The 19,136-nt window shown below is 41.2% G+C and overlaps 1 protein-coding gene across 1 annotated transcript in view; it reads left to right on the forward strand.

Annotated features, from left to right (window-relative positions):
* Positions 1-2,032: 2,032 nt before the first annotated feature.
* Positions 2,033-19,136, forward strand: part of dennd3a (DENN/MADD domain containing 3a) — a 51,768-nt gene continuing 34,664 nt past the window's right edge. Inside the window, exon 1 of the mRNA XM_084166100.1 lies at positions 2,033-2,045. The gene's annotated coding sequence lies outside the window, so the exon portion shown is untranslated. The remainder of the gene's footprint in view (positions 2,046-19,136) is intronic.

A 19,136-nucleotide genomic window follows, 5' to 3' on the forward strand; every position in this document is an offset into this window, starting at 1 on the left:
CTAGTTGAGGCGGCAACCGGACTAGATTGTGAACGACTTGGCTGAATGCATGTCTTGGCGGAATGCATTGCTTGACAGCGGTGAGGGTGATTAGTAACCTGACGACACCCTAAATTCTTCCGCTGCTCAGTCGTTCGATACACTTCCAGAGATGAAGAGGAAAAGAGATGCCCAACTCAGCGGAAAATCATGACTCCTTCCAGCAGGTGGCATTTTTTTTCGTTGTTTCGCCCGCCAAGCAAGAAGTTCAATGAGTGTCGAATTTGGTCAACAAAAAAATGTATGGCTTATTTGCTAGGTGAGGTTTATTTGATGGAATATAAGTTTCGTGATGCTTAAATTGTTAAGAGTGTACTGATATAAATGGCAACTTTGAGAAAAAACACTTTATATTGGAGTTGTCTCGAGATGGCTACGCATATTCATGTCTTGAGGCTAGTAGCACAGCCTCTCTCTCCATTGACGTCAACAACCCTCATCGAATATTCAAGAACTATTCAAATAAGGAGATGTGTCCACCAATCCAAAGAAAGGATAGGCGGGAGCTAGACAGGGCGCTGTGCCGCTTTGTGGACAACGACTCCCATTGTTGAGGCGGAGAGACATGTATCTTGTCATACATCCATACTCTTCGATACTTCTCGCTTAGAAGAAACTAATGTCCGTGGGCGTGGCGTAGCGTTTGGGCAGAATGAGTTTGGGTAGCCAGGCAATGCGATAAGCAGTTGTTCACGAACCCACCAACCGATTCGTTCTCGAGTTTGTTGAGCAGAGGCTGTGTATGTTTTGGTTCTACAAAGCTGTGTTCATCATAACAGTCAATAATCAATTAATTGCAGTCATTGTTGCTCCATGCGATCAATTATCAGTTCTAAACATGTATTTTTCTTCTCTATGCTCACGATCTATTTTCCTGAGAGTATGGTCTTAATCCTGCTATAGGACTCATTGCAGCATACTTGGCTCATCCGGCTCCGTTCACGTAAAAGAGCCGGATCATTTGGCTCCCAAACGGCTCTTGGTTCAAAACGCTTAAAAATCGACCTAGAACCACAGATCACTGGATGTGTAAATGTTACGCAGCCTGTTGGCGGTTCCACCCACTACCAAATATGGTGATGAGAGGAAGCCCAGTTTCCGGAAGTGGGAGAAGATGGAGAAGATTGATTTTGGCTGACATTCTGCTAATTTCATCGATGAAACATTTGATTTCCATACAGTTTTATGTTTACAAAACTATAATATGTAACAAACAGAGTGGACTGCGTTTTGTAGACTGTTCCCTTTGCCAAAGTAAAAAAAAAATGCGTTGTTTAGAAGGGCGAATTGAGTTATTGCACACGTGCACTTCACAGAGTAGGCGTTCCATAACTGAAATATGCAAATAAATACTAGAACGCGCAAATAGGATCTCACTAGCTTGTGCTTGGTTCTTCCCACCTTGCGTGTTCTGCCCACTATGATTAATTTGCTCCCATTGGAAACGACAGGCTCTGGTCTGTCTTGGCTTAGTTATAAAAATCTTTGCTAGAACGATGAAAAAATAGAAAATCTCCAATGTAAAGCCCAAAAGGTAGGCTTCCATTATGTCAGATCGTGAAATGCGTGTTCAAATAAAATTGTACCTGGCCAAATTATTATATGACTACGTTTTTTACACACAAACAAATCAGCGTGGACCAGATTGATGCGCTCGCCAAACTATTTATTGTTTCTGCAGTGAGGATTCACCCTCTTTGGATAATTATTTTGTAACTTATCTGCAGAAAAACTTTTGAGCTCAAAAAGCAGTAGTAGCAGTATGCAAATCAGGGAGCCAAATGCACGGCTCTTTCACCAATGCGATTCGCTTTTAGACTCACCAAAAAGAGGCACTCAAAAAGAGCCGATCGTTCGCTAACGACCTATCAGTACTGAGTGGAGTGGTCGGCTCGGCAGAGAGCTGTGTGGAGCTTCGTGTGCACGTTATCCCCAATTAAGCAGGATTTGACGCCTTCATTATTTCACCAACAAAGACACCGATGAAAAAGAACGTTTGAATAGAGGTTGGTGATGTCTTGTGTTTTCTAAACGTGTCATAAGAGCGCTAGCTTCCAGCCAACGTTATATGTTTGCTGACTAAACTCAACTCCAGTTTCCTTCACCATGGAGTTAAGTTTATTCAGCTAGCTAACTATATGTCAGGTTCTATTTGAGATATAAACCCTATTGCAGGGATGGGCAACTGGTGGTTGGCCCTTTTTTTTTTCTTAGTTTTTTTGGAACTCAATTGGGGTCTCAACTCACTGTTGCGAGTTAGAATAGTATAATACAGAAGGTGCCATTTCGAAATTTGGTTGTGCATTAGCAGTTTTTCGCTTTATGTCACTCACTGATATTCCAGCCTGGTCTCAGACTAGACGTAACATAGTAAAAGTTAATCCGGGATAATCAAATTAGTATGATATGTTATGTTTGGGACGGTTACATAAGAATGGTTACTTAAAGTAAAAACGAGAGGGTGGTTATTCTGAATGGATGGGTGGGCGTATAACGCGAACGTCTAGCAACCCAAAGGTTGTGTTTGAATCTCATCAGGGACAAATTTAGCATTTTAGCTAATTAGCAACTTTTCAACTATTTGCTACTTTGAAACTACGTTGCATGTTAGCTAACCTTTCCCCTAACCCTGCTGAGTGATTCGTGTGTTTTGAGGTCGGTTCGATTAATAAAAAATCACAGATTTTGGTTTAGATTATTTAGGTTGAATGCTGTAACACAGGATAAACCAATACATAAAAGTCCCATGATGGTAGTGACTGCCCATTACTGCTTATCACTTAACCATCATTTATTCACTTTACTTTAATATAATATTTCAGTTGTTTATATTACATTTGTTTTATTTGATGACTTTATTATTTAATTCCAAGTCATCATCTCATCTCTATAGAGCTGCTGCCTATGCTGTCTGACAAAATAACTTTTTTTTTGTAGTTCTTCAAAGAAAATAAGGCTGTCGTAGCCGGCCGCGACCGGGAGACCCGTGGGGCGGCGCACAATTGGCCCAGCGTCGTCCAGGGTAGGGGAGGGAATGGCCGGCAGGGATGTAGCTCAGTTGGTAGAGCATGGCATTTGCAACGCCAGGGTTGTGGGTTCGATTCAGTATAAAAAAAATAAAAAAAATGTATGCACTCACTAACTGTAAGTTGCTCTGGATAAGAGCGTCTGCTAAATGACGTAAATGTAAATGTAAAATGCATACTTTTATGACTGCTGAATAGCAACTATCAATCACTTAGATAATGCATTTTCAGGTAGAGATACTTCGCGAAGCAACAGCTGCTCTCTATATCCCCTCATGATCGCACATTCTTCTCTCCGTGTCTGCCCCACACTAACCTAACGTAGCAGGCGTAAAAGAAACAGACCGGAGAAGTACACTATATATACAAAAGTATGTGGACACCCCATCAAATTAGTGGATTCGGCTATTTCAGCCACACCCATTGCTGACAGGTGTATAAAATCGAGCACACAGCCATGCAATCTCCATAGACAAACATTGGCAGTAGAATGGCCTTACTGAAGAGCTCAGTGACTTTCAACGTGGCATCGTCATAGGATTCCACCTTTCCAACAAGTCAGTTCGTCAAATCTTTTCCCTGCTAGAGCTACCCCGGTCAACTGTATTTATGTGCTGTTATTGTGAAGTGGAAACGTCTAGGAGCAACAATGGCTCAGCCACGAAGTGGTAGCCACACAAGTTCACAGAACGGGACCGGCAAGTGCTGAAGCACGTAGCGCATAAAAATTGTCTGTCCTCTGTTGCAACACTCCCTACCGAGTTCCAAACTGCCTCTGGAAGAAAAGTCAGCACAAGAACTGTTAGTCGGGAGCTTCATGAAATGGGTTTCCATGGCCGAGCAGCCGCACACAAGCCTAAGATCACCATGCGCAATGCCAAGCGTCGGCTGGATTGTGGTGTAAAGCTCGCCGCCATTGGACTCTGGAGCAGTGGAAACGCGTTCTCTGGAGTGATGAATCATGCTTCACCATCTGACAGTCCGACGGACAAATATTTGGTTTGGCGGATGGCAGGAGAACACTACCTGCACCAATACATAGTGCCAACTGTAAAGTTTGGTGGAGGAGGAATAATGGTCTGGGGCTGTATTTCATGGTTCTGGCTAGGCCCCTTAGTTCCAGTGTGAAGGAAAATCTTTACACTACAGCATACAATTACATTCTGTGCTTCCAACTTTGTGGCAACAGTTTGGGGAAGGCCCTTTCCTGTTTTAGTATGACAATGCCCCCCGTGCACAAAGCGAGGTCCATATAGAACTGGTTTGTCGAGATCGGTGTGAAAGAACTTGACTGGCCTGCACAGAGCCCTGACCTCAACCCTATTGAACACCTTTGGGATTAATTGGAACGCCGACTGCTAATCGCCCAACATCAGAGCCCGACCTCACTAATGCTCTTGTGGCTGAATGGAAGCAAGTCCTCGCAGCAATGTTTCAACATCTAGTGGAAAGCCTTCCCAGAAGAGTGGAGGCTGTTATAGCAGCAAAGGGGGACCAACTTCATATTAATGCCCATGATTTTGGAATGAGATGTTTGACGAGCAGGTGTCGGCATACTTTTGGTCATGTAGTGTAGATGCGCAATGGATTGTGGTCATTGTAGGCAATTACCAGGTGTTATGCGCTAAACTAAGTTGAATATTGGCCTGTTGGAAACTACAACTCCCTACTACATCTCACAGTTCAGGCTGGATCTGATCTAGAGAAACTGTGCAATGTGCTCATTGAACTCACAGAAAAAAAACGAACGAAATGGAATTCAAATAATGAACCGACGTCGGTCAATTAGTATAAAAAACAAATAATCGCTCAGCACTACCTAACCTTAACCCTTTTAGCTAACCCTTCCTCTAACCTTAAGCTAACTCTTAACCCCTAGCTTAGCTAATGTTAGCCAGCTAGCTAGCGTTAGCCACCTAGCTAACGTTAGCCACAACAAATTGGAATTCGTAACATATCATCTACAACTTAATACATACCATACAAAACGTAACATATTATACTAAATGGAGTGTCTCGGATTTACATACAGAATAATACGAAATGCTCTGAGACCAGGTTTGATAGAAAAAGGGGTAAATCAATACAATTGGCACATATCAGCAAAAATAAAATGTTGATTGGTAAGTTAGTTTAGCACAGGGGTTCCCAAACCTGGTCCTGGGGCCCCCCCTGGGTGCACGTTTTGGTTTTTGTCATTGCACTACACAGCGGATTCAAATCATCAGTTGGTTATTTGAATCAGCTGTCTAGTGCTAGGGCAAAAACCAAAACGTGCACCCAGGCGGGGCCCGAGAGACCAGAGTTTCCCCAAAATCGGCTATCTAAACTTAGTAATGATGAAATAACCTTCCGGGGGGCCCCCATGGACTTTGTTAGTCAGTCTCACTCACAGGGGATGTTTTTTTTTTTTTACCCCATCAAAGTTGCCCATCACTGCCCTATTGTCACAACTTTGTCATTTCAAGTATAGTCAGTGGTGGAAAAAGTACCTAATGGTCATACTTGATTAAAAGTAAAGATATCTTTGTGCCCAGGTGGCACAAAATAATCAAAGGTCTGACTGCACGGAGATGCTTGGGAAAAATGGTTACAACGGGGGACCAGAGTGTTTGTGTCTCAGGTGAAGAGGGTGGATCTGATCTCCATCACCTAGGACTTGACATAGATTAAATAGATTAATCAAATCTCACATTGTTGTCAATTTTTGCTCAAACAGCTGTAACTGTATTTGCATTCGTATATGCATTCGTAAATCAGGTCCTTTCTTGAGTTGGGCTCTGGGATGTAACAACCGTTGAGCATCTGATTTTATGGTTGATTGTGGAGGAAAGGGGTTGAGTGTGTTAGAGTATGTGCGTGTATGTTTATCCAACATCTGTTGCAAGGGGGGGGTAAGGATGTTAGGGAGAATATAGGATGAACCACAATAATTGTTTGCTAAAATAATAATTGCTTGTCAAAAATGTAATGTAATACAATGGCAATCCGGGTTATAGGTTAAAATCCTACGCATGAACTGCCGACATTATTACGCATATTAATTGTTAATGCTGGAAAATAAGATATGCAAAATATTTGAATAGATATATATTTTTAAATAGCTATATGTGTGTGTGTGTGTGTGTGTGTGAGAGCATTGGAAATGCTTTTGGCGGTTGACCTGCTTCTGTTTTGTGGGTGGCACCGTGTGCTGTTTTCGATGGATGGGTCCTGGCCTCTCGGGGCCCTAGGGATCCGGAGGGACGGGGGTGGTATGCTGATCACTGGGATGACGGCCCAACTTGGGACGGGGAGGGGCTTTAGCGGGGGAATTAGTGGAGAACAATTGGAGGGTTACTTAGTAGCAACGCAAATATCATGGTACAGCTACAGTGAGGGGAAAAAAGTATTTGATCCCCTGCTGATTTTGTATGTTTGCCCACTGACAAAGACATGATCAAATAAACCTACCATTAAAATTATAGACTGAACAGTGAGAGACAGAATAACAAAACAAAAAAATCCAGAAAAACGCATGTTAAAAATGTTATAAATTGATTTGCATTTTAATGAGGGAAATAAGTATTTGACCCCCTCTCAATCAGAAAGATTTCTGGCTCCCAGGTGTCTTTTATCCAGGTAACGAGCTGAGATTAGGAGCACACTCTTAAAGGGAGTGCTCCTAATCTCAGCTTGTTACCTGTATAAAAGACACCTGTCCACAGAAGCAATCAATCAATCAGATTCCAAACTCTCCACCATGGCCAAGACCAAAGAGCTCTCCAAGGATGTCAGGGACAAGATTGTAGACCTACACAAGGCTGGAATGGGCTACAAGACCATCGCCAAGCAGCTTGGTGAGAAGGTGACAACAGTTGGTGCGATTATTCGCAAATGGAAGAAACACAAAATAACTGTCAATCTCCCTCGGCCTGGGGCTCCATGCAAGATCTCACCTCGTGGAGTTGCAATGATCATGAGAACGGTGAGGAATCAGCCCAGAACTACACGGGAGGATCTTGTAAATGATCTCAAGGCAGCTGGGACCATAGTCACCAAGAAAACAATTGGTAACACACTACGCCGTGAAGGACTGAAATCCTGCAGCGCCCGCAAGGTCCCTGCTCAAGAAAGCACATATACAGGCCCGTCTGAAGTTTGCCAATGAATATCTGAATGATTCAGAGGAGAACTGGGTGAAAGTGTTGTGGTCAGATGAGACCAAAATCGAGCTCTTTGGCATCAACTCAACTCGCCGTGTTTGGAGGAGGAGGAATGCTGCCTATGACCCCAAAAACACCATCCCCACCGTCAAACATGGAGGTGAAAACATTTTGCTTTGGTGGTGTTTTTCTGCTAAGGGGACAGGACAACTTCACCGCATCAAAGGGACGATGGACAGGGCCATGTACCGTCAAATCTTGGGTGAGAACCTCCTTCCCTCAGCCAGGGCATTGAAAATGGGTCGTAGATGGGTATTCCAGCATGACAATGACCCATAACATACGGCCAAGGCAACAAAGGAGTGGCTCAAGAAGAAGCACATTAAGGTCCTGGAGTGGCCTAGACAATTCTCCAGACCTTAATCCCATAGAAAATCTGTGGAGGGAGCTGAAGGTTCGAGTTGCCAAACGTCAGCCTCAACCTTAATGATTTGGAGAAGATCTGCAAAGAGGAGTGGGACAAAATCCCTCCTGAGATGTGTGCAAACCTGGTGGCCAACTACAAGAAACGTCTGACCTCTGTGATTGCCAACAAGGGTTTTGCCACCAAGTACTAAATCATGTTTTGCAGAGGGGTCAAATACTTATTTCCCTCATTAAAATGCAAATCAATTTATAACATTTTTAACATGTGTTTTTCTGGATTTTTTGTTGTTATTCTGTCTCTCACTGTTCAAATAAACCTACCATTAAAATTATAGACTGATCATGTCTTTGTCAGTGGGCAAACGTACAAAATCAGCAGGGTATCAAATACTTTTTTCCCTCACTGTATATAATGATAAATAGTTTTGAAACTTGTATCTCATTATGGTATATGGTGAAATAAGTATAGCCAGTTATACTTGTAATGGCTTAGCAGATAATAAGAAAAGAAGAACAATATTTACATGGCCCAAAGAGAAGGAATATAATATCTATTGTTTACAGGAAACTCATTCAACAATTCTAGATGAAGTTGCATGGAAAATGGAATGGGGAGGCGAAATATACTTCTCCCATGCGCTAAGAAACTCAAAAGGGGTGATGATATTAATTAACAGTAATTTCGATCCGAATGTGCAAATTGTCCAAACAGATACGCAAGGTAGATGGATTATTTTAAATACAGTGTATTTGATACACTGCCGATTTTGCAGGTTTTCCTACGTACAAAGCATGTAGAGGTCTGTAATTTTTATCATAGATACACTTCAACTGTGAGAGACGGAATATAAAACAAAAATCCAGAAAATCACATTGTATGATTTTTAAGTAATTAATTTGCATTTTATTGCATGACATAAGTATTTGATACATCAGAAAAGCAGAACTTAATATTTGGTACAGAAACCTTTGTTTGCAATTACAGAGATCATACGTTTCCTGTAGTTCTTGACCAGGTTTGCACACACTGCAGCAGGGATTTTGGCCCACTCCTCCATACAGACCTTCTCCAGATCCTTCAGGTTTCGGGGCTGTCGTTGGGCAATACGGACTTTCAGCTCCCTCCAAAGATGTTCTATTGGGTTCAGGTCTGGAGACTGGCTAGGCCACTCCAGGACCTTGAGATGCTTCTTACGAAGCCACTCCTTAGTTGCCCTGGCTGTGTGTTTCGGGTCGTTGTCATGCTGGAAGACCCAGCCACGACCCATCTTCAATGCTCTTACTGAGGGAAGGAGGTTGTTGGCCAAGATCTCGCGATACATGGCCCCATCCATCATCAAATCAAATCAAATTGTATTGGTCACATGCGCCGAATACAACAGGTGCAGACATTACAGTGAAATGCTTACTTACAGCCCTTAACCAACAGTGCATTTATTTTAAACAAAAAAGTAAAAATAAAACAACAACAAAAAAAGTGTTGAGAAAAAGAAGAGCAGAAGTAAAATAAAGTGACAGTAGGGAGGCTATATATACAGGGGGGTACCGTTGCAGAGTCAATGTGCGGGGGCACCGGCTAGTTGAGGTAATATGTACCTGTGGGTAGAGTTAAAGTGACTATGCATAAATACTTAACAGAGTAGCAGCAGCGTAAAAAGGATGGGGTGGGGGGGCAGTGCAAATAGTCCGGGTAGCCATGATTAGCTGTTCAGGAGTCTTATGGCTTGGGGGTAGAAGCTGTTGAGAAGTCTTTTGGACCTAGACTTGGCACTCTGGTACCGCTTGCCGTGCGGTAGCAGAGAGAACAGTCTATGACTAGGGTGGCTGGAGTCTTTGACAATTTTGAGGGCCTTCCTCTGACACCGCCTGGTATAGAGGTCCTGGATGGCAGGAAGCTTTGCCCCAGTGATGTACTGGGCCGTACGCACTACCCTCTGTAGTGCCTTGCGGTCGGAGGCCAAGCAGTTGCCATACCAGGCGGTGATGCAACCAGTCAGGATGCTCTCGATGGTGCAGCTGTAGAATTTTTTGAGGATCTGAGGACCCATGCCAAATCCTCCCCTCAATACGGTGCAGTCGTCCTGTCCCCTTTGCAGAAAAGCATCCCCAAAGAATGATGTTTCCACCTCCATTCTTCACGGTTGGGATGGTGTTCTTGGGGTTGTACTCATCCTTCTTCTTCCTCCAAACACGGCGAGTGGAGTTTAGACCAAAAAGCTCTATTTTTGTCTCATCAGACCACATGACCTTCTCCCATTCCTCCTCTGGATCATCCAGATGGTCATTGGCAAACTTCAGACGGGCCTGGACATGCGCTGGCTTGAGCAGGGGGACCTTGCGTGCGCTGCAGGATTTTAATCCATGACGGTGTTGTGTGTTACTAATGATTTTCTTTGAGACTGTGGTCCCAGCTCTCTTCAGGTCATTGACCAGGTCCTGCTGTGTAGTTCTGGGCTGATCCCTCAACTTCTTCATGATCATTGATCATTGATCATTGACCGAGGGTGATTGACCGTCATCTTGAACTTCTTCCATTTTCTAATAATTGCGCCAACAGTTGTTGCCTTCTCACCAAGCTGCTTGCCTATTGTCCTTTAGCTCATCCCAGCCTTGTGCAGGTCTACAATTTTATACATGATATCCCTACACAGCTCTCTGGTCTTGGCCATTGTGGAGAGGTTGGAGTCTGTTTGAGTGTGTGGACAGGTGTCTTTTATACAGGTAATGAGTTCAAACAGGTGCAGTTAACACAGGTAATGAGTGGAGAACAGGAGGGCTTCTTAAAGAAAAACTAACAGGTCTGTGAGAGCCGGAATTCTTACTGGTTGGTAGGTGATCAAATACTTATGTCATGCAATAAAATGCAAATTAATTATTTAAAAATCATACAATGTGATTTTCTTGATTTTAAATAAAAATTACAGGCCACTACATGCTTTGTAAGTAGGAAAACCTGCAAAATCGGCAGTGTATCAAATACTTGTTCTCCCCACTGTATGTTATTGGACCATAAACAGATATGGCTCATTAACCTTTACAGACCAAATAATGATGATCCACACTTCTTTGACAATATATATAATACATTATCAACCCTGCAAGCAATTCAAGACTCTATTATTATGGTGGGAGATTATAATACCATTTTAAATAGTTCAATGGACCATAAAGGAAATCACACTACAAACAATCCCCCTCATGCTCTTAAGGAAATCATGAATGTCATGGATACATTAGAACTAGTAGATATATGGAGGCTTAAATATCCTTATCTAGTGAGATAGACATTGCGGAGACTCAATCAAGCTAGTCGTCTTGACTTATTTTTATGTCATTTTCGTTGGCACCAAAAGTTAAAGTGTTGATAGGGGACAGAATGCTGTCAGACCATCATATAATTGGCATATACATTACTCTTACTGAATTTCCACGTGGGCGAGGATATTGGAAATTTAATCAAAGCCTATTGGATGATAACTTGTTTTTAACTAGGACAGAGGAATTCATAACTGATTTTTTCCGACATAACATAGGTACAGCAAATCCCCTTATTCTATGGGACACCTTTAAATGTGCCTTTAGAGGCCATGCAATTCAGTACTCATCTCAAAAGCAATTTAGGTCAAAAGAGTCCACACTAACAAAGGAAATAGAAGGTCTAACAGAACAGATAGATGGCAATAACAACTGTAACATAGAGGCTCAGAATAAATTAGAGGAAAAAGAAATGGAGAAACTTATTCAAGAAAGATCAAGTGTAATATATTTTTACAAAATAATGGAATATGGGGAAAAATTGATGGAATATGGAGAAAAATGCACCAAATAATTTTTTTATCTTCAGCATAGGAATGCTACCAAAAGTAATTTACTGAAACTGGTTACAAATGACGGAGTCACCAATGATTCACCAAATGATATTTTGAAGGAGGAAACAAAGTACTTTAAGCATATGTTTTCTTTTCAGTCGCCTCCATCTCCTCTAACTGAAGCTAATTGAATTGATGTTTTTTCTATTGATAATGTAAAATTAACAGCCATATAGAAAGACTCATGTGAAGGTGAAATTACAGAGGAGGAACTTCTGGATGCAATTAGACATTAAGTCCGGGAAAACTCCAGGGTTGGATGGCATACCAGTCGAAGTATACCAAACCTTTTTTGATATGCTCAGAGGACCGTTATTAGCATGTTTTAAACACTCCTATGTAAATGGTAGATTATCAGACACTCAAGAAGAAGTTCTGATTTCATTACTACTGAAACAGGATACAAGTGGAAAATATAAAGATCCAGTCCATTAAAAAAATTGGAGGCCCCTTACACTTCAGTATTGTAATGCAAAATGTATAGCTCATAGAATTAAAAAGGTATTGTCGGACATTATTCATTCTAATCAGACAGGTTATTTACATCGAAGATACATTGGAGATAATATAAGGCAAGTACTGTAAACAATAGAACACAAAGAAAAATCTGGGAAACCAGGACTGCTATTCATAGCAGACTTCGAAAAGGCATTTGATAAAGTACGACTGGGGTTTATATATACAGTGGGGGAAAAAAGTATTTAGTCAGCCACCAATTGTGCAAGTTCTCCCACTTAAAAAGATGAGAGAGACCTGTAATTTTAATCATAGGTACACATCAACTATGACAGACAAAATGAGAAAGAAAAATCCAGAAAATCACATTGTAGGATCTTTTATGAATTTATTTGCAAATTATGGTGGAAAATAAGTATTTGGTCAATAACAAAAGTTTCTCAATACTTTGTTATATACCCTTTGTTGGCAATGACACAGGTCAATCGTTTTCTGTAAGTCTTCACAAGGTTTTCACACACTGTTGCTGGTATTTTGGCCCATTCCTCCATGCAGATCTCCTCTAGAGCAGTGATGTTTTGGGGCTGTCGCTGGGCAACACAGACTTTCAACTCCCTCCAAAGATTTTCTATGGGGTTGAGATCTGGAGACTGGCTAGGCCACTCCAGGACCTTGAAATGCTTCTTACGAAGCCACTCCTTCGTTGCCCGGGCGGTGTGTTTGGGATCATTGTCATGCTGAAAGACCCAGCCACGTTTCATCTTCAATGCCCTTGCTGATGGAAGGAGGTTTTCACTCAAAATCTCACGATACATGGCCCCATTCATTCTTTCCTTTACACGGATCAGTCGTCCTGGTCCCTTTGCAGAAAAACAGCCCCAAAGCATGATGTTTCCACCCCCATGCTTCACAGTAGGTATGGTGTTCTTTGGATGCAACTCAGCATTCTTTGTCCTCCAAACACGACGAGTTGAGTTTTTACCAAAAAGTTCTATTTTGGTTTCATCTGACCATATGACATTCTCCCAATCCTCTTCTGGATCATCCAAATGCACTCTAGCAAACTTCAGACGGGCCTGGACATGTACTGGCTTAAGCAGGGGGACACGTCTGGCACTGCAGGATTTGAGTCCCTGGCGGCGTAGTGTGTTACTTTGGTCCCAGCTCTCTGCAGGTCATTCACTAGGTCCCCCCCGTGTGGTTCTGGGATTTTTGCTCACCGTTCTTGTGATCATTTTGACCCCACGGGGTGAGATCTTGCGTGGAGCCCCAGATCGAGGGAGATTATCAGTGGTCTTGTATGTTTTCCATTTCCTAATAATTGCTCCCACAGTTGATTTCTTCAAACCAAGCTGCTTACCTATTGCAGATTCAGTCTTCCCAGCCTGGTGCAGGTCTACAATTTTGTTTCTGGTGTCCTTTGGTCTTGGCAATAGTGGAGTTTGGAGTGTGACTGTTTGAGGTTGTGGACAGGTGTCTTTTATACTGATAACAAGTTCAAACAGGTGCCATTAATACAGGTAACGAGTGGAGGACAGAGGAGCCTCTTAAAGAAGAAGTTACAGGTCTGTGAGAGCCAGAATCTTGCTTGTTTGTAGGTGACCAAATACTTATTTTCCACCATAATTTGCAAATAAATTCATATAAAATCCTACAATGTGATTTTCTGGATTTTTATTCTCTCAATTTGTCAGTCATAGTTGACGTGTACCTATGATGAAAATTACAGGCCTCTCTCATCTTTTTAAGTGGGAGAACTTGCACAATTGGTGGCTGACTAAATACTTTTTTCCCCCACTGTAAATGCCTGGAGCATTTCAATTTTGGAGAATCTCTTATAAAGTGGGTTAAAATCATGTATAGTAACCCTAGGTGTAAAATAGTAAATAATGGCTATTTCTCAAAGTTTGAAACTGTCAAGAGGAGTAAAACAAGGTTGTCCACTATCTGCATATCTATTTATTATGGCTATCGAGATGTTAGCTATTAAAATCAGATCCAACAATAATATCAAAGGATTTAGAAATCCAGGGCTTAAAAACAAAGGTGTCATTGTACGCTGATGATTCATGTTTTCTTTTAAATCCACAACTTGAATTCCTCCACAGCCTCATAGAGGATCTAGATACATTTTCTAACCTCTGTAGATTACAACCAAATTATGATAAATGTACTATATTACGTTTTGGATCACAAAAAAAAAAAAGAATTACATTACCATGTAGTTTACCAATAAAATGGTCTGATGGTGATGTGGATATACTCGGAATACATATCCCAAATGAAATAAAGGATCTCACTCCAATACATTTTAATAGAAAGTTAGCAAAAATAGAGTTGTCGCACATGCAGCTAACAAAAACATATGGAAATGTCTGCTCTACCCAAAATTACAACCAAATAATTGCAGCATTACCGCAAAAATGGAAGAGGAAAGTGGAAGGGGGAAAATGTAAGGAACTTGTCTGTCGGCCTTGCATTAAAGAACATAATTGGTTAAGGAAAACTGTGATAAAGTATACCAGTTTCATTTAAGGACCAAAGGATTGACAGCCATCCCATATAGATTGCAAAATAGTTGGGAAGAGATTTTTGACGTACCGATCCCATGGCATAGTGTTTATGAACTAATACGCAAAACGATGCCGGATTCAAAACTTAGAATTTTTCAATTTAAATTATTATTATATAAAATTCTTGCTACCAATATAATGTTATTTACATGGGGGATACAATCTTCCCAGCTCTGCAGATTTTGCTGCGAAGATACAGAATCATTAGATCATTTGTTTTGGTACTGTCCATTTGTAGTTTGTTTTTGGACACAGGTCCAGGAATGGCTAAAGGATTGCAATATTTACCTGGAGCTAACCCTGCAGATAGCATTACTGGGTGATCTGAAAAGTAATAGTCAATCGATCAATAATATAATAATACTTTGAGCAAAAATGTTTATTTTCAATTTACAATCTGTGGAAACAATGAGAATAGAAAGGTTCAGAACTTTTGTAAAACATCACAGTACAGTTGAAAAATATATGGCAAATAAAAATCCAATATGGATGGTGTTAAGTGATAGATGGGTGGTGTTGAATGGAGTTGAAGGATGGGACTTAACAACTAACAACAACTAATAACAAGATACATTATTAGTTAAGCGTACTGTGTCCATAATAAGTATATAGGTTATAGGTTGAGTGCTTTTGTGAAAGAGCACAGTTAGAAAGATATGGCAAACCGGATGGACATCATGAAAATGATCGGAGAGGTTGAGGAAGTTCAGGAGTAAAAACAAACAAAATAGAATTATTGTAAAATTGACTGTGTCCATAAAATGTATATAGTATGTATAAACTGGAAGTAGATGCCTAAGCATTGTTGTTCACTAGGTTACTCCAATTAGGGAAGGGGTGGTGGGGTTGGAAAGTAATAAAGGGAAATATATTTTAAAAAAGGAAGTGTGTATGTATGTATGTATGTATGTATGTATGTGTGTTATATATATATACATACATACAGTGGGGAGAACAAGTATTTGATACACTGCCGATTTTGCAGGTTTTCCTACTTACAAAGCATGTAGAGGTCTGTCATTTTTATCATAGGTACACTTCAACTGTGAGAGACGGAAACTAAAAACAAAAATCCAGAAAATCACATTGTATGATTTTTAAGTAATTCATTTGCATTTAATTGCATGACATAAGTATTTGATCACCTACCAACCAGTAAGAATTCCGGCTCTCACAGACCTGTTAGTTTTTCTTTAAGAAGCCCTCCTGTTCTCCACTCATTACCTGTATTAACTGCACCTGTTTGAACTCGTTACCTGTATAAAAGACACCTGTCCACACACTCAATCAAACAGACTCCAACCTCTCCACAATGGCCAACACCAGAGAGCTGTGTAAGGACATCAGGGATAAAATTGTAGACCTGCACAAGGCTGGGATGGGCTACATGACAATAGGCAAGCAGCTTGTTGAGAAGGCAACAACTGTTGGCGCAATTATTAGAAAATGGAAGAAGTTCAAGATGACGGTCAATCACCCTCGGTATGGGGCTCTATGCAAGATCTCACCTCGTGGGGCATCAATGATCATGAGGAAGGTGAGGGATCAGCCCAGAACTACACGGCAGGACCTGGTCAATGACCTGAAGAGAGCTAGGACCACAGTCTCAAAGAAAACCATTAGTAACACACAACGCCGTCATGGATTAAAATCCTGCAGCGCACGCAAGGTCCCCCTGCTCAAGCCAGCGCATGTCCAGGCCCGTCTGAAGTTTGCCAATGACCATCTGGATGATCCAGAGGAGGAATAGGAGAAGGTCATGTGGTCTGATGAGACAAAAATAGAGCTTTTTGGTCTAAACTCCACTCGCCGTGTTTGGAGGAAGAAGAAGGATGAGTACAACCCCAAGAACACCATCCCAACCGTGAAGCATGGAGGTGGAAACATCATTCTTTGGGGATGCCTTTCTGCAAAGGGGACAGGACGACTGCACCGTATTGAGGGGAGGATGGATGGGACCATGTATCGCGAGATCTTGGCCAACAACCTCCTTCCCTCAGTAAGAGCATTGAAGATGGGTCGTGGCTGGGTCTTCCAGCATGACAACGACCCGAAACACACAGCCAGGGCAACTAAGGAGTGGCTCCGTAAGAAGCATCTCAAGGTCCTGGAGTGGCCTAGCCAGTCTCCAGACCTGAACCCAATAGAACATCTTTGGAGGGAGCTGAAAGTCCGTATTGCCCAGCGACAGCCCCGAAACCTGAAGGATCTGGAGAAGGCCTGTATGGAGGAGTGGGCCAAAATCCCTGCTGCAGTGTGTGCAAACCTGATCAAGACCTACAGGAAACGTATAATAATAAATAATAATAATAATGGTCCTCTGTAGCTCAGCTGGTAGAGCACGGCGCTTGAAACGCCAAGGTAGTGGGTTCGATCCCCGGGACCACCCATACACAAAAAAAAAATGTATGCACGCATGACTGTAAGTCGCTTTGGATAAAAGCGTCTGCTAAATGGCATATTATTATTTATTATTATTATATATATATATATATATATATAATATATATATATATATTTTGATTTAAAAAAAAAAGAAACATGGGGGATTGGAAGTGATGCAGACAATTACATTGATGGAAGTTACAATCTATCTGCAATATTAAAGTTGATCTACCCCCTCCAAAAAAAATAAGAAAGTTAATATACCGTAATTGAAAATGACTCAAGTAAAAGTGAGTCACCCAGTAAACTATTTGAGTAAAATTATTTGGTTTTAAATATAGTTAAGAATCAAAAGTAAAAGTATAAATCATTTCAAATTCCTTATGTTAAGCAAACCATGTTTTTAAAATTTGCGGATAGCCAGGGGCATACTCCAACACTCAGACATAATTTACAAACAAACCATTTGTGTTTAGTGAGTCCGCCCGATCAGAGTAGGGATGACCAGGGATGTTCTCGTGAGGAGTCTTGTGAATTGGACCATGTTCCTGTCCTGCTAAGCATTCAAAATGTAATGAGTACTTTTGGTGTCATGGAAAATGTATGGAGTAAAAAGTACATTATTTTCTTTAGGAATGTAGTGGAGTGAAAGTTGTCAAAAATATAAATAGTACAGTACAGATACCCCAAAAAACTACTTAAGTACTTTACAACACTGAGTATAGTCAAAGCTGAATAAAGCTGATGCTGTCATATATAATGTAATCACTTTTTCCCTTGTTGTGTTTTTAAGTTTAAAATGAGACGTCTACATGCGCTTATAGATTAGGACAATGATCTGCCTACCTGTCAGGAGACTATAAATAGCCCCTTATCAGCAAGCTCCATGAGGCACACCCCTGCGACATACCTGAGAACTAGAATGACCAGTGTCACACTGTCTGTCACACTACCAGGGAGGAGGACTCAGAAAGTGCAGAGTTCCCCCCCCCCCAAAATAAATATAATTAATTAAAATAATTTTTACTCCAAACCCCGGCGGGCCGGATTGTACCGGGCTGTATGTTTGACACCCATGGACTATACTGGATGGACTGGAGATTAGGGCTCCATAGGCTAGTTTATTTTTGGAAAATCATATTTTAAGACTCATCTTTAGTGTCATGCATGTAGTGTAGTACAGTGCGAGGGTTTACATTAGCCAGTATTAGCCAGCTTTTGGCCTATACAAAAATAGAAAAGCCAATAAATTGACATTTGCCAATTGCGAAATAATGCTTTTTAGCCTATTCAATTATGGAAATACCAGTCGATGTAAATACATTTGACTGCTCATGCTTATCAGTCTATAGGTCAATTTGCATAATTTAGTGGAATTAAATTGGTGCGTGTGTAGGCTACAGGATATTCATTATGTATCTTATTTATCACACCCGTACAGCATACAGTCAGAGGAAAATCTGTCAGACGGGCGAGAGCTGCTGCTGCAGCATCTCATATGGCAACGGAAGGCAGGCTTCATGAGCACGTCACACACCACTTTGCAATGAGCTGGAGGCAGTAGGCTATGCATTTTGAAAACATATACTTAATTTAATACATATTATGAGGCATGTCTTACCTTGCTTTAAAGTAGCCGATTTAGATCTCATCTCTTTCAAAATTTAGAACGGATATTTTCATCTGTTACATGAAACCGCTCGCATGTGCAGTGCCCTTTTGACAAGGGTGTTTTCCCGCTAATTGCATTATGGAACAAACATTTGCACGTAGACTACTGCCTTGCTGCGCTTATAATGTGAAGAAATAGTTTATCAACATTTTAAGCTTACCGTTCTGATTTGTTGCATCAGACTCGTATATGTATGTAGCCTAGGCCTACTGGTTGTATGAATTTGGGCTCTATCTTCCCACCACTGTCCCAGAGTCTGTTATGGAATAGGATATTACTTTCTCAACAAGCTGACCAATAGAATAGGTAAACATTTCTACTATGGGGGATAGTAGATTGACATAGGCTAGGGATTTTGCTGTTCGTTACTCGTCTTGTTGGCTGAGAAAAAGTAAATGTGGACAGTTATCCTAACATCTTCAAAGTGCACATCAGAATTCGGTAAGAAGGACAGCACATCATTGCATTCTTGACTTGCATGTTCTGTTAATATGAATGACCATAATCTAAATGTGATTTCTGTCATTCTGAGCACTGTGGGTGGA

Source organism: Coregonus lavaretus, assembly GCF_964263955.1.
Source record: "Coregonus lavaretus genome assembly, chromosome: 7".
NCBI lineage: Eukaryota > Metazoa > Chordata > Actinopteri > Salmoniformes > Salmonidae > Coregonus > Coregonus lavaretus.